The sequence below is a fragment of the Desmodus rotundus genome, chromosome 4 (genome assembly GCF_022682495.2).
Source record: "Desmodus rotundus isolate HL8 chromosome 4, HLdesRot8A.1, whole genome shotgun sequence".
Taxonomy (NCBI): domain Eukaryota; kingdom Metazoa; phylum Chordata; class Mammalia; order Chiroptera; family Phyllostomidae; genus Desmodus; species Desmodus rotundus.
The window spans coordinates 126,974,025-126,988,077 of NC_071390.1; the positions used below are offsets into that span (position 1 = coordinate 126,974,025).

General features: G+C 39.1%; 1 protein-coding gene and 1 non-coding gene across 5 annotated transcripts in view; one reads left to right on the plus strand and one right to left on the minus strand.

Annotated features, from left to right (window-relative positions):
• The window catches only part of SLC4A4 (solute carrier family 4 member 4), a 385,416-nt gene that overhangs the window by 74,500 nt on the left and 296,863 nt on the right, over positions 1-14,053 (plus strand). The window lies entirely within an intron of this gene.
• Positions 8,340-8,484, minus strand: LOC112296424 (small nucleolar RNA SNORA12). Its single transcript, XR_002973888.2, has one exon. It is a non-coding gene; the product is annotated as a small nucleolar RNA SNORA12 (small nucleolar RNA).

Genomic DNA, 14,053 nt, shown 5'->3' on the forward strand with positions numbered 1-14,053 from the left:
AAGAAACAAAACAAAAACACACGTCTAAAAACATCAGAAGAAAATACAGTTTCAAGCACTTTCATGTTTTTACTGACAAAACTTGAGGGAGTGAATTCTACACTCCAGTCCAGGGCTGTCCAACCTGTGGCCTGTGGACTGCATGCAGCCCAGGACGGCTATGAATGCGGCCCAATACAAAATCATAACTTTACTTAAAATATTATGAGGTTTTTTTTTGTGATTACGTGTTGCAGTGTATTTAATGTGTGGTCCAAGACAACTCTTCTTCTTCCATTGTGGCCCAGAGATGCCAAAAGGTTAGACACCCCTGCCGGGTCTAATTGATCATTTTATTCTTGCTGATTGCTCTGCACTGCCCTTTGTATCCTTCTGCACTGTCTGCATCCTCACGGGAGGAAATGTGTCAGGAGATAGTTCTGTGGTCCTCACAGTGGCTAGCATATTCCATAGGGAAAATACTTACTTAGTGGAATGATACTTAGTTACTTAAAAAATCTGCACAAACTAATCAGAGATACCCAGTCATTATACCGGACTTTATCTAAACTTGATTTTTTTCTAGTTGTCCCTCCAGTGTAATAGCTTTGATTATTGCTGTTGGGTCTTGTTTTTTTTTTTTTTTTTAATTGACGGGAGAGAGAAAAACATCAGTTTGTTCTTCCCCTTATTCATGCATTCACTGGTTGATTCTTGCATGTGCTCTGACCAGGATAACACTCTAACCAACTGAGCTACCCAGCCAGGGTGCTGTTAGGTCTTTCAAATATTTCTTGTGAAATTTGTTGTCATGAAGTTTGGAATCCAGTAACTTTTGGGATGAAACTTGTTATTAGGGTTTGTAATGTGTAATACAGTTTCTTGGAAAAATTACGTAAGCTTTCTATGCAGATATGACTGTATTTTATCTGTTCTTTGAATTAGACACAGTTCTGTTTATTATTTTTTCGAGATTAAGTATGCGTTGTTTGCACTTAAAGATAACTTTTATTTTAAAATAACTGTAGGCACACTAGAAGTTGGGAAGACATAGTTTTTACATAGCCTGTACCTAGCTCCCCCAATGAGAACGTGGGCATACTTGGTGACTAGGGCTAATCTTTTGGACAATAGTCTCTCTTTACCCAGGGCTCTCTCATAGTACTTTATTCAAGTCACTTACCATTTTGTAGAATGATTTTTTGTTCTTTGATGTTGCTGTCAGATGTCAGTGAATGTTGCTTTAGAGAATTGTGGGCTGACCTCACATGACATTTCCTGTGAAGTTTACCTGCCTCAACATGTCTTATCTTAGCTCTTGACTTTGACCAGATGGCACTGGTGTCAATGCATTTTGATAGTTGTGGTTATAAAACAATCAGGTCATTTTAGACCTCCTGATAGAATTTCTCTGAGTCAAGTCCACACCGTACTACTGATACAATGACCTTGAGTGCTATTGCTGAACTGAAACCAACACCTTGGGTTCCAGGCTCGTTTGGGATAATTCCAGTAATCCGAAGTGGTTTGCTTTCCCTACTAAATGAAATATATTTTTTGTGTGCTTGTTTAAAAATCATTGTGTTGGGCATGCCCCCCCACCCCCTGGGAAATGCCCACGCCTTTTCCTTCCCCCTCTCCTTCCCCCACAGGCGTGCATCTCCTAAACTCCAGGAGACCCCGTGAGACTAGCAACCAGGGGGGCAGTGGGCAACAGTGGCTTGTCTGGGCTAACTCCTGAACCTGACCCCAAGGCCCCCTTCTCTCTGACTTTCCGGACAGCTGAGGCGGCCCTGCTGTCTCTTTCCCGTTGCTTCTTCTGTCCTAAGCCCTTCCTGTTTCATGCTTCCCAGCTTCAATAGATGTACTCTCAAAATAAAAAACATAAAAATCAGTGTGTTGGAGAACTTTTTTGGATGTGATATTATGTTCACAAATTAGAGAGCTTGGGGAGCCCTGTGCCATATATTCCTGTTTGACCCACAGCTTTTAGCTTCTGTAATGGAAGGACTTCAGTGTATGGGCTTGACTAACGCAGCATACTTTATGAAAAAACTAGAGCAGCAGAAAAACCAGGCTAGAGCATGTGGCCCAGGCTTTAGGCAAGTTTCTGCTTGAGTCAGGAGCTGGCAGAATAACTCTTCAGTTCTGTAGAGACAGTGAGGTATTCAGTTCTAATGGGGGTGTCCACGGATATAGGCCCTAATGGAAACTTGGTGACTTGGGGAGGCTGTAAGCATGAACACCTGACGGGTGGGCAGTAGGTACTATGAGATGCAGATGCACACTTTGTGGAATCAAGAAAGGGGAAATAATATTTGAGGAGCCTGTTTCTGGGAAATTGTGAATCTGTCTGCTTAAGTAGCAGAAGTGATCTATTTATCTATTGTCACTACATTATGAACTATTCACTTTAATTGCATTTTCTGGTAACTGAAACTTGTGTCCAAACTAAAACTGTCTTAAAATATGTTTTGAGGTACATCAGTCCAAATCGAATTGCACAGACTTCTCTCCTTTCTTAACATACTGAGAATCATCTCCCCTTTTGTTAGTTATACAGTATAACTCAGCGATGCTCTTTGGCCTGGGGACATGTGGAGGTATTGCTCCTACATCAGGGGTTCCCATGTTGTGCTTTATACATTCTTTGGCTTATCCGTTACGTTGTATAGAGGGTGTCTTAGCTGTATTTAAACAGGGATGAAGGGCCTCGTTATTTGCTTATATGATGGGCAGTGATCCCCAAAGTATCTGTTTTCATGAGTTGAATATACATATAAAGAGGAAATGTGGTTTTGATTGGAGGCTGGGATGAGAGGTGGGAAACGGGGGAATGGAGGGCACTCTGCTGTCTGCTCTCTCCCTAGGCCTCGGAGAGGAGGCTTTGGCCACATTGAGAGGGAGGGCTGTAAGGCAAAGCTGAAGGTCCCATTTCCATGAGGTAGTCTGAGAGGGGTGGACTAGAAGAGGGCTTTTTCAGGAGCCAGGTGGCAGAGTGTGGTTCTGGGGTGATGTACCTTCAGGTGATGATTGGGTGCTTCAATGCCTTGGAGGTTTAGATGTTAGGAGACTCAGGAGAGAGCATCCTGAGCAGGAAAGTGGCATTCTCAAGCAGTCATTGACCATCAATGAAGAGGCCCAAGTAAGAGGACATGAAAGGACATGGCTGACAGACCCTAGAAAAAAGAGAAGGTTGCTGAGATCCAGTAGTCATGTGGCAAATTTCAGTTGTTACTAAGACCCTGTCTGAGGCAGGGTTCCCTGGGAAACAGTTTCTGATTGTGCAGGAAGTTCATTGCAGCTGGCACTGAGGGGGGTCAGACCTGTGAGGGAGTGAGGGGGGCTGGATCTGGCAGAGGGAGGAGTTGAATTGTGATTCAGGACCAATAAAGACTTCCACTGGCTGATCCCAGCAGAAGCTCCGGAGCTGAGGAGGCCCTGCAGAGTGGCCCTACCTTGAAGTAAGGGAGCCAGGCCTTTTACCCATCAACCAGGCATGAGATGGACAGAGGTGTGAACTTGGCTCAGGTGGGTCTCTTCAACTAAGTTTCTGGAGCTGAGTATCCTCAGTTACCAACACTCCCACCAACTGGGGCAGCACCTCTGCTTTGAAGGGGAGATCTGGGCTGTGCAGCATAGCCCCTAAATACTTCATGCCTCGTGACTTGGGTGACACTCTGCTTCTAGTTCTTCACCCCAACTACCTCATTTGATTCCTCATTAGGGCTTACATAAACTAATATATGCGAAATGCTTAGAAAAGTCTGTAGTACACAGTGAGTGTAATTTAGGTGTGTGTGACTGATCATTCCCGACTTTCTCAGCCCCCACCTTTCCTTTACAGTATGGTTCCTTTAATATTCTATGAGTTTGAAGGCTAATCCTCTTTTATTATTAATATTTCCTAATTTTTTTGCAAGGGGAAAACATCTGACAACATCTTGGCAAGAAATGATTTAATATACCATGTACTTTGCACTTTACAAATTTTAGCAGAAGAGAGATGCAAAGTAAATAATCACTGATGATGAAATTTGAAGGATTGGCACATAGATTGAATGATGTGTTCAGGTGTGTGTTAGTTCTTAGCCTCCCTTAAATAACTTAGATAAGGACCTTCTAAGTTAAGGGCAGACCTGTCTCTGCTGTTGACTGGGGAAGTGGTGGGATGGTAGCAGTTCATGACCAGGTGAGAGGGTCCAGCTGCGAGGGACCTCAGAGTCTGGGTCTTTGTCTTTCCTGTCGCTCTCATTCGAAATCTAAACATTACAACACATAGTCAATAAATATAACATTACCACTTAATTAAATTGCTTCATTTCTTAAACATTTCACAATCGTTCTTTTCAATGTTTCAATATTTAGTTCCATAAATATAGAGCAGATCACCTGCAGTGTTTTAGAAATTTGGTTTTGATTCAAAGTAATGTTCTCATGGAGGCTCAGTCCCTGCCAATTCTTTCTCATTTACTTGGGAACATGGCTAATTCCTTTGGACACTTTTTATCTCCTTCATATTCCTCTGGATGGAAAACATTTCATCTGAAATGACTTAATTGCCCCCTCTTTCCTGAGTATGGCAACTATATCATATTAAGTTACTTGTTTTTAAGAAACTGATTTCCCTGTTGACATGAACACTGAGAGAGTTAAAAATGTATGCCACAAAACACTTCTTTAAAACATAAAGTGTGCCTGTTTTTTCTGTTTGTACCAAGAACCCTAACAGAGCCAGCACAATAGAAGAGGAAATAATGTGACCCCTCTTTTGAATATTTCTAAAGAAGCCTTTCTGTAATCTATTTTCCTCCCAGTTTCAAGTTGCTTATAGCTATTTTCAGTATCTTTTAAAGAAATGGGAGTGCTGGAGGAAAGCATGAAAAACTACTTATCTACACATTTATTATACAGTGATCTGTGGAAGATGAAGATTATATGGATTCTGTGTAGTGAGCATGAAGCTGAGCAATGAGAAATTTTGTCCTAGCTGTTTGGCATTCACTTGACTTTTGAGTTGAGCTGCCATTGTGGGTTCCATGCAGAATTCCGGTTCCTTTTGTCACGTGAGCCAGCAGCCTCGTGGAGATCCTCTTACTCCGGCAACCAGCAGCAGTTTTTTTCCTACTGAGATTAGGAATATTGAGCCCATTTAGGTTTTCATTGCCATGTTTTTTGGGGGAGGGGATGTTTGGGAGGGCTGAAAATGGATACAAGATTTAAGGTTGGTTGATAGATGTATAAATGGTATCAATGTTTAAAGTGATAAAAACTCATAACAAGGCCTTTCCCAAAGCAAAGATGACTTTTAAAGTTGTGCATTTTGGGGATTAAAATACATGAACCCTCTTTGTTGGGCTTGCTATCATGGGAAACGAGTTCCATATCCAAGAAGATTAGGTCAGCACAGTTTTTTAACCTTAAAACATGAAATTATGACCTTTGGAACATATGATCTTTCACTTTGTAGGAGATGTGAAGTAAAAAATAATATTTGGACGAAACTATTTATTGTCTCCAAAATGGCCATGGTATGAATGATTTCTACTTGTATATTTAATCCCAAAGCAACCATAACTACTGTGTGATAGCTTTGCTGAGCGCAGCTTCCTGGTGACTCTCCATTTACACATCTCTTAATGCTTCCTCTTTTTTTAGGGAATGCAGGTGGGTTTTTATGTGGATTTTCGTGAAACATTTGTTAAGAATTTTTTTCAATCTTGATCCATTGTTTTAAATTTTTAAATGAATAAAATCTAACCACAATCTATCAGAGATAAGAAAGATTTATCTAACTGAAACACTTTTATTCAAGTAGAGTAGCTTTTACTTTCACTTAAAGTGCTAATCAAATTTAATCAATTCTTAGATTTTTCATCTAAATTTATACATTTAGTGCAGTCATGAATAGCTAAGTAAATATGCTTGCTTAAATGATAACTAATAGAGTAGAAGCATATTAAACTGGATTTTAATTATTCTCAAAGTTTTACAAATGAAATCCTTAGTAAATTTGCTGTTTGTTTATATTATGTAAATAAAGGCAGAAGAGGAAAGGTATCTAACAAAGAAACTGTAAATTCCAGTGAAACCTCATTATTAGAATTTACATTTTCTCTAAAAATTTAGGACAAATTTAGGGACATTCAAAAGTTGACCAGAAGGAAAGGACGGTTCCATGTGGGTGTTGGCTGTTTGGTCTACTGGGCTAAATGAAATGGAAAAAGAAAGCATGGAGTTATGCTAATGGTTCAGTTTCCAACAATAAACCTGGTGAGTTCACTTTAAGTGCAGTTTGCTGAAAATTGATGATGATTTTTAGCACTTAGCTTCTTATCTCCAAAGCACTTTCCAAATGTTGAATAATTAATTGCCACAACCCCCGTGTGGGGGTAGAATATCAAGCATGTCTTTCTGTTTACCAGGAAACCATTATGGCAGAATCTGGAAATGTTGATTTTTATTTTTAGAGGTTTCTGTGCTTTTCAAGGTGACCAGCTTTTAAAATGCTGTTCTGGTTTTTAATTACCAGGTCATGGGAAAAGTAACCAACGATGTCAAATACTTGAAAACATTTTTTTCTCCTTGTTCCTTTACAAATTTCACTTTTCATTTCATTTCTGCCGGCTCATCATTTTGCAATACAATTGTTTAAAAATGGAATATTAAGTATCAGTAAGCTTAGTCTCCGCTATTGGCATAGTCTCTTTTTACCTGGTAAATTCAGAATTGGGAAATGTCATGAAACAGTGAGAACAAATCTCAGTGGCAAAAAATCTTATTCCAAAAACATTAAAAAAAATCCTCATCTGAGAATATATTTCTATTGATTTTAGAGAGAGAGGAAGAGAGAGAAAAAGAAACATTGATGTGAGAGCTACATCTATTGCTTGCCTGCTCTTATGCGCCCCAGTTGGGTATCAAACCTGAAACCTAGGTATGTGCCCTGACCGGGGATTAATCCCATAACATTTTAGTGTAAGGATGATGCTCTAACCAACTTAGCCATCCGGCCAGGGCCTGCAATCAGTTTTAATGAAATAAATAAATGTGTCTTTCAAAGAACAGTTTTTGTAACTTTATCTTGGAACCTGAGGAGTAATGAATATAGACTATATATATGCACTTATATATCTGTTTAGTAGTGCATTATACACAGTTTGAGCTATGTGACGTATGTAGAGGACAAACTTATATTTAAAAATTAGAGAATGCCCTCACTCTACATGAGGACACCGCAAAAAGACAGTCTTCTATGAACCAGGAAGTGATCTCTCACCAGACTCCAAATCTGCCAGTGCCTTGATCTTGGACTTCCCAGCCTATGGAACTGTGAGAACCCAAAGTCTCTGTCCTGTCCCCACTGAATGGTCCTGTCGGTTCCTTTTGGAGGAGGTCACAGTGAGGATGTGACCACCAAGTGAGTGGTGGGCTGGAAACTCCTTACCCCTCCTCTGTCCTCGCAGTGTGCCGCCTTCTCACCGTTCTGTAGTGGGAGCGGTTATATGGATGTGATGCTGAGAGTCAGGTGATACTGAGACCAGCAGGATGGTATACATGACTGAACCCAGTTAAGGCCTCTATGTAAACTTTTAAGATTAAAAAAATTTAGAGAACGAGAAAGAATATGAGAGAGGCTAATTTAGTATAAAGTTGATAATTGCACCATGGGGTTAATAAATCTGAAAGGAGTGTGAGAAGAGAGAGGTCTTGAGTGAAGGTGTAATACGAAAGCCTTGAGCAAAGTGGGTGGCAGAATTTACATGGATTGTGCCCCGCTTGCCAGATAATACCTACATTACTAGCCAGACTAATTCCTGGCTTGTTTGTGTTGCCAGTGGCAGGGTGTCTACTGATTAACTCTCTGGAGAGATGCAGGATGAAGTCACCTGACAAGCCGGAAGGCTCAGCATCCCTCAGGTTCTCAACCTTTGAAACAGAAAAGAGTCAGGACCTTTCTCTGAGACCAGCTAATCCCTTATGCTTTGAAAAACTCACAAGATAACAAAGACAATGCTTTGGCGATTATTATTGATAAATACTGATTTTTTTTTGCATGAGATTAACACTTTAAAAGGCAAAGCAGAATTAGATTCCTTTCAAGGCGATGAAATTCTAGAAATCAGACTTGTCTACACACTTGTCTACTGAGTGTGGGGATAGGTTCTTAATCTTGAGGACTGGAGTCCATGGGTGAGCTTGGGAGGAGCTCATGAACCCCCAGATATTATAGGCAGAATTTTTTAAATAGCAATTCCATCACAGGGGTGGAGAAATACCTCTCAGCAGAGATTCTCCTCAGGCCAGACAGGCCCATGTCAGCCTGTCTGTGAGGACTTAAACTTACGAGATAGCCTACCACATGTGGGAGCCAATCCACAAGTGGGAAAGGCTAGAGAGCGATCTTTGTCGTCAAGCCTTTGCCAGCTCCTATATAATATATGTGGCAGAGTCAGGCCTATTTGAAAACTTAACAAATGTGCCACAAAGAAAACCTCCACAATATATGCAGAAATTGTGTGTACATGTGTTTTTGGAGAAGTGAATCCAAAGGAGTCGTGATGTCACTAAAGCTGTGACATATCCAAAACATTTAATATTTAATATGGACTAGTGTCCCTTAAAAGTGTTTGCTTAGTCCCCTCTAAATAACAAAACAAAATATTAGTTTCCAGCTTTTTACTCCCCTAAAATCTAGATGGAAAGGAAATGAGAGCCTATCAGCTTCAGGATATCACTTTTAAAAATCTAATGTTTTTACGTTATCGGAAACATCAGAAAGTGCAACGATGCAATCACAACCAGTGAACAGGGCTATTTAACTACAGTACATTAAATTTGGAAAGGTGGTGATCAAGTCCATCTTATCTACGATCAGTCCTGTGGCTTTCTTATGCTGAAGGAGTGCCCAAAAGGATAAGGCAGCTTCAACTATGCATTTGTAATTTAGCTTATTTTCAAACATGAGGTGTTTTGATAACATTTGTGTGGGAAACTGCTCACTGAACATGTGATAGAACTCATACAGGAAGTAGGGGAGTTCTTTGTCTTGCTTTGTGGTTTCTTTTATAAACAATGTAGCTGTTTTCCTGAATACTTGTAGATTAATTTAATTTTTATAAATAAGATCTTGTTTATATGGAATTTTGCAAATAAGATTTTGATTACAACTCATTAGGGGAAGCTTGATATTTAAGGATTACTGCAATATAAGAGAATCCATAAATACTAGTGCAAAGTAAGTACAAAAAATTAGGGTTCTTTTCTTAAGTTCATGGTTGACCTTTGGGAAACAGGGGTTCAATAACCCCATGCAAATATAGCAATGTTTTATTTATGTTTATATTTGTATTTTATTTTGAGTTGAGAATCTACAACTTCCATCAGATTTTCAAAAGGTCTAGAGCACCCCACCTCCCCCAACAAAGGCTAAGAATCATTACCTTATAATGTCAGAATCTTATATTGGGTTGGCTAAAAAGTTTGTTTAGTTTTTTTCTGTAAGATGGTTCTAGTAGTGTTGAGATGTCTTTAGCTTCATTCAAAATAATTTTGTTAGATTGTATTTTGACAGCTGTCATATCAGCGTGCATTTACAACAAACTTATCAAAATTGGTGAATTTTTGTGCCACCATTTTAATATTGAAGATGGAAGAAAATATACAACATTTTTGGTGTATTATGCTTTATTATTTCAAGAAAGGTAAAAACGCAACTAAAAAGCAAAACAAGATTTGTGCAGTGTATGGACAAGGTGCTGTGACTGATTGAACATGTCAAAAGTGGTTTGTGAAGTTTCTAGGTACTATTGACGTTTGGGCCAAATAATTCTTTGCTGTGGGGCTGTCTTATGCATTGGCAGATATTTAGCAGCACTCTGGCCTCTCCCCCCTAGTGAGAAGCCAATGGCGAGAGATAGCCGGCATACTCAAAATATCTAAATCAATAAAATTATTGGTGAAAATGAAAAATATCTTTTATTTTATGGAAAAAAAACTAAACAGACTTTTTGGCCAACCCAATATATAGTTATGTAAAAAGAAGCTGTCTACAATTTTGAAGATTTTTCTTACCTTCAGAAATTTCGACTGGAATAAACTGATACAACAAAATGGAGTTGGGAAGTGTTTAGGGCTGCCCCGGTCTGCATGTGTGTGTCTCCCCCACCCCAAATTCAGATGTTGAAATCTTAATCCTCAAAGTGATAGTATTAAGAGGTGGGGCCTTTGGGAGGTGATTAGATCATGAGGGCGGAGCCCTTTTGACTGGGATGAGGGCAAGGTCAGCATTATGGCCCTGTGAGGCGAATGGAACTAGTGCTTTCACAAGAGATCCCACAGAGCTCCCTCACCCCTTCTGCCCTGAGAGAACACAATAAGAAGTCTGTGTCCTGGAAGAGGGCCCTTACCTGATCATGCTAGCACCCTGATTGATCTTGGACTTCAGCCTCTAGAACTGTGACCAATAAATTTCTGTTGTCTATAAGCTCCTTGTCTGGATATTTTATTGTAGCAGCCTGAAGGGACCAAGACAATGGTTTAAAGTTCTGCAGATCTATTGCACAACAATGTAAATGTATTTAACACTACTGAACTGTACACTTAAAAATGGTTAAGATGTTAGATTTTAGTTATGCATTATGTCATCACAATGTAAAAAAATGTGTTTAGGGATGAGTATGGTGCTTGATTAATATGTACTAGATTTAACAGATGTAGAAGAAGAAAAGCAAGAAAGATGAAAGGAGTAGCTCCATTAACTTGAGGGCCTGAGATTGAATATATGGGTTGAAATCTATGGATAATCCATGAATGTAATTATGACCAATAGTCGGAGCCATTTCACCCATGAAATACACATTCATTTTGATTATTTAAAAAAAGAGAGAGAGACAGAAGGTGGTTTGTTACCCTTGGGATTGGTTCTGGTTTCGTTGCCTCTGGTGTAGTTGTCTCCTGGAGGCGTGTCATGCATTGGTTACGTCCTCAGGCTCTTGCATCAGCCCAGGTGGTCATATGGCTCTGCCTTTTAAGACTGTGGTCTTGGGCAAGTGACTCGACATCTCTATGCCTCTCATCTGCAAAATAAACCTAACAATTGTACTGATCTCATAGAGTAGTTGTGGAAACCAAATGCTCTAGTATCTATTAACAACAGTGCCTGTCTCATGGTAAGGACTTAGTAATTGCTAGTTCATTACTACTCTTGGAGTGATGCCTGCCAATAAGATAATAAGATACTGCAGGCTGAAATGACAGTAAGAAGAAATAAGAAGAAATAAGGTGGTGGCTGTATTCCAAACACTATAATCATCCCTTGAATAAATGAGAATTGACAGTTTATGTCATTGACACCGGTCTGAAGTCTCATGGAGATGTTTCATTTGATTTAATGTGTCTAGACACATGAGTCTTCCAAATAGAATATTTCTTAGTTTATTAATTCAAAATTATAAAGATTAAGGAAAATCTGTATCCATGTATGAAGATAAATTTGTAGAATGTGCTTCCATATACTTAAAGGAAAGTATATGTATAGGTATGAATCACTGTTGATTTTAAAACTAAATATAATTGCTGCCCTGGCTAGGTGGCTTTATTGGTTGGAGCACCGTCCCGTTCACCAAAAGGCTGAGGGTCTGATTCCTGGTCAGGGCTCATACCTAGGGTGCGGGTTTGATGCCCAGTTGGGGTGCGTGCAAGAGACAACCAGTCGTTGCTTCTCTCTCACATAATGTCTCTGTCTCTCTTTCTCCCTTCCTCTCTCTCTAAAAATCGATGACTCCTCGGGAGAGGATTAAAAAAAACTAAATGTGATTTCTCATTGTTAGGTGGATATTTAACTTTCTTTTTTCATACACGCACAAATACTCACAAACTAAACAAAGGTCACTGACTATGAGATGAACTTAAAAATGTTGAAATCAAATAACTTAATGAGTAACCTTCCTTTTCATCTTTCTGCAGAGGTAAAGGAAGCTCTGGAAGAAAGTGCTGCAAAATTTTCTACTTTACTTTCTCCATGAATCGCTTCATGGTCTCCCAAACAACGTATTTCTAAGAACATGAAAACTTTTTTTTCTTTATGCAGAAAAAAATTAGTGCTTGGGTTCTATTTTTCTCTTATTTTCATTTACATTTGAGTTTAAACATTTTTTGGAAGGTTTCCTTTCTCTGAGAAATTAAAATAATATGATGTAATAAGTTTATTATAACAAGTATCTAGATATATTATTGGCCTATTAAGAATTGGCCAATAAAAATATTATTAGGAATGAGATTTGACATTACATAGTTTATCACATTACATTAAAAAGGCTGTATTGTGTAGAAGCAAATTTGGTTCATCTTTCAATCTGATTTAATTATTTATCAATTATGGTTGTTTTTCCTATTGTGTTTGCTTTTATTATTATTAGCTGGACTCATATTTGAAATCACCTTCCTGTTTATGATAGTGTAAAAAGCAAATTAATCCAGTTAAGTTGGGTTCTAGGATGTCTGGATTAGGTTTCCAGTTCCCTTGTACAATCTCTTGAGGATTCTAGATGGTGCTCAGGTTAACTCTCCCTTGCGCCTAGAGTGACTGTTGACACATGACCAAAAAAAGTTGGACATGAGATGAGTATTTCTCAGCTTTTTTCCTGAAGTTTATAGACCTGAAATTGAGTAGTAATTAGTTGGAACATTTGGTAATGAAAAAACAGCTTAAGTATCAACAGAAACTTTGAGATCTTTGATCTTTATTCAATGGTAAAAAAAATTCTGTGTCAGGTATTTTCTGCCTTTGAGGTCCATTCTGCATGATCTGGATAAGTTTTGTATAAGTGACTTTACGTGACCAGGACACATACTTATTTTTCAGTGCTCGGTATAGAATGCACATCCAAAGGACTCCCTGCATTATTTGTGCTATTGGATGCAGTGTGTTAAATTTTTACATTCAGAATGTTTTTCTTTGTAATTTGTAGTCTTGGGAACATTTATTCATTTACAGATCCAGGCTGAGTGCATCATATACTGACCACAAAACACCTTCACAGAACGGTTTACATTTCATAATTACCTCCCACTTTTGCTTTGCTTACTCCTACAGGTTTTAGGTTGGGCCAGCTATTAGAAAAGGATTTATAGTTTATTTGTGTTAACAATATGGATACGTAGTAATTTTCCTATGATTCTATACCATGGTAAATTTTAGATCTGTCATTACCATGCTTTGTTTAAAATACAGAAGTTTTTATATTCCACTGCTGAATCTCCAATTTGTGTAGTTAGTACGTGATAGCTTATACCGTTCCTTAGATTCTTTTCAGGGAGATAGATACTTTGGGTCTAAAACAGAAAATACTAACAACAAATTTCTGTCCATATGATTGGGAATATACTAGCACAATCTAGCAGTGACCTGAATGTTGCTGCATTCTAAAGTTTTAAAACATGAGTATGCTTAACACACCTGCCCGATAAGTGTGAGCTTGGACCTGAAGAGATGGAACCCTGCCCAAAGCAAGCAGATAAACTTTTACAAATCTATTGCTACTAAGATGGAACGTTTGGCAGTTTAAAGTCACGTTTCCTATAATCCATATCTTTATTATGTCCTTTGGTTTGGAATCTTTTTGGTGTTTTCCCTAATGTTCTATGGCCTGAGCTTTGGTTTCTCACTTGGTTAGATTCAGGGTGAATATAGTCACTGTCCTGTGTTTTGTCCTCAGGATCAGGAATGGATTACGGCAAAGTTGTGTTTGTCTGGGAAGGCAGCATGGAAGGGGCCCTGTCCTTTGGGGCTGGGCAGAGAAGGTGGGGGTTGCCCTTGCTTAGAGCAGAGGGTGCACACCAGTGCTGACCTCAATTCCTCAGAGGGAGTCACCAGAAATGGGAGAAGAGCCAACAGGTCCTTATGACCAAAATTGGGTCCACAGGGCAGAGCCATGTATGGGTGAGGAACTATGAGATGTGAAAGTTTGAGGCAGAAGTTGAGACTAGGTGAATGAGGAGGTGGTGAGCTATATTCCAAAATGGTAATGAGATTGCCTGTGTGTGAGTGTGCGTTTGTGTGTGTGTGCATGTG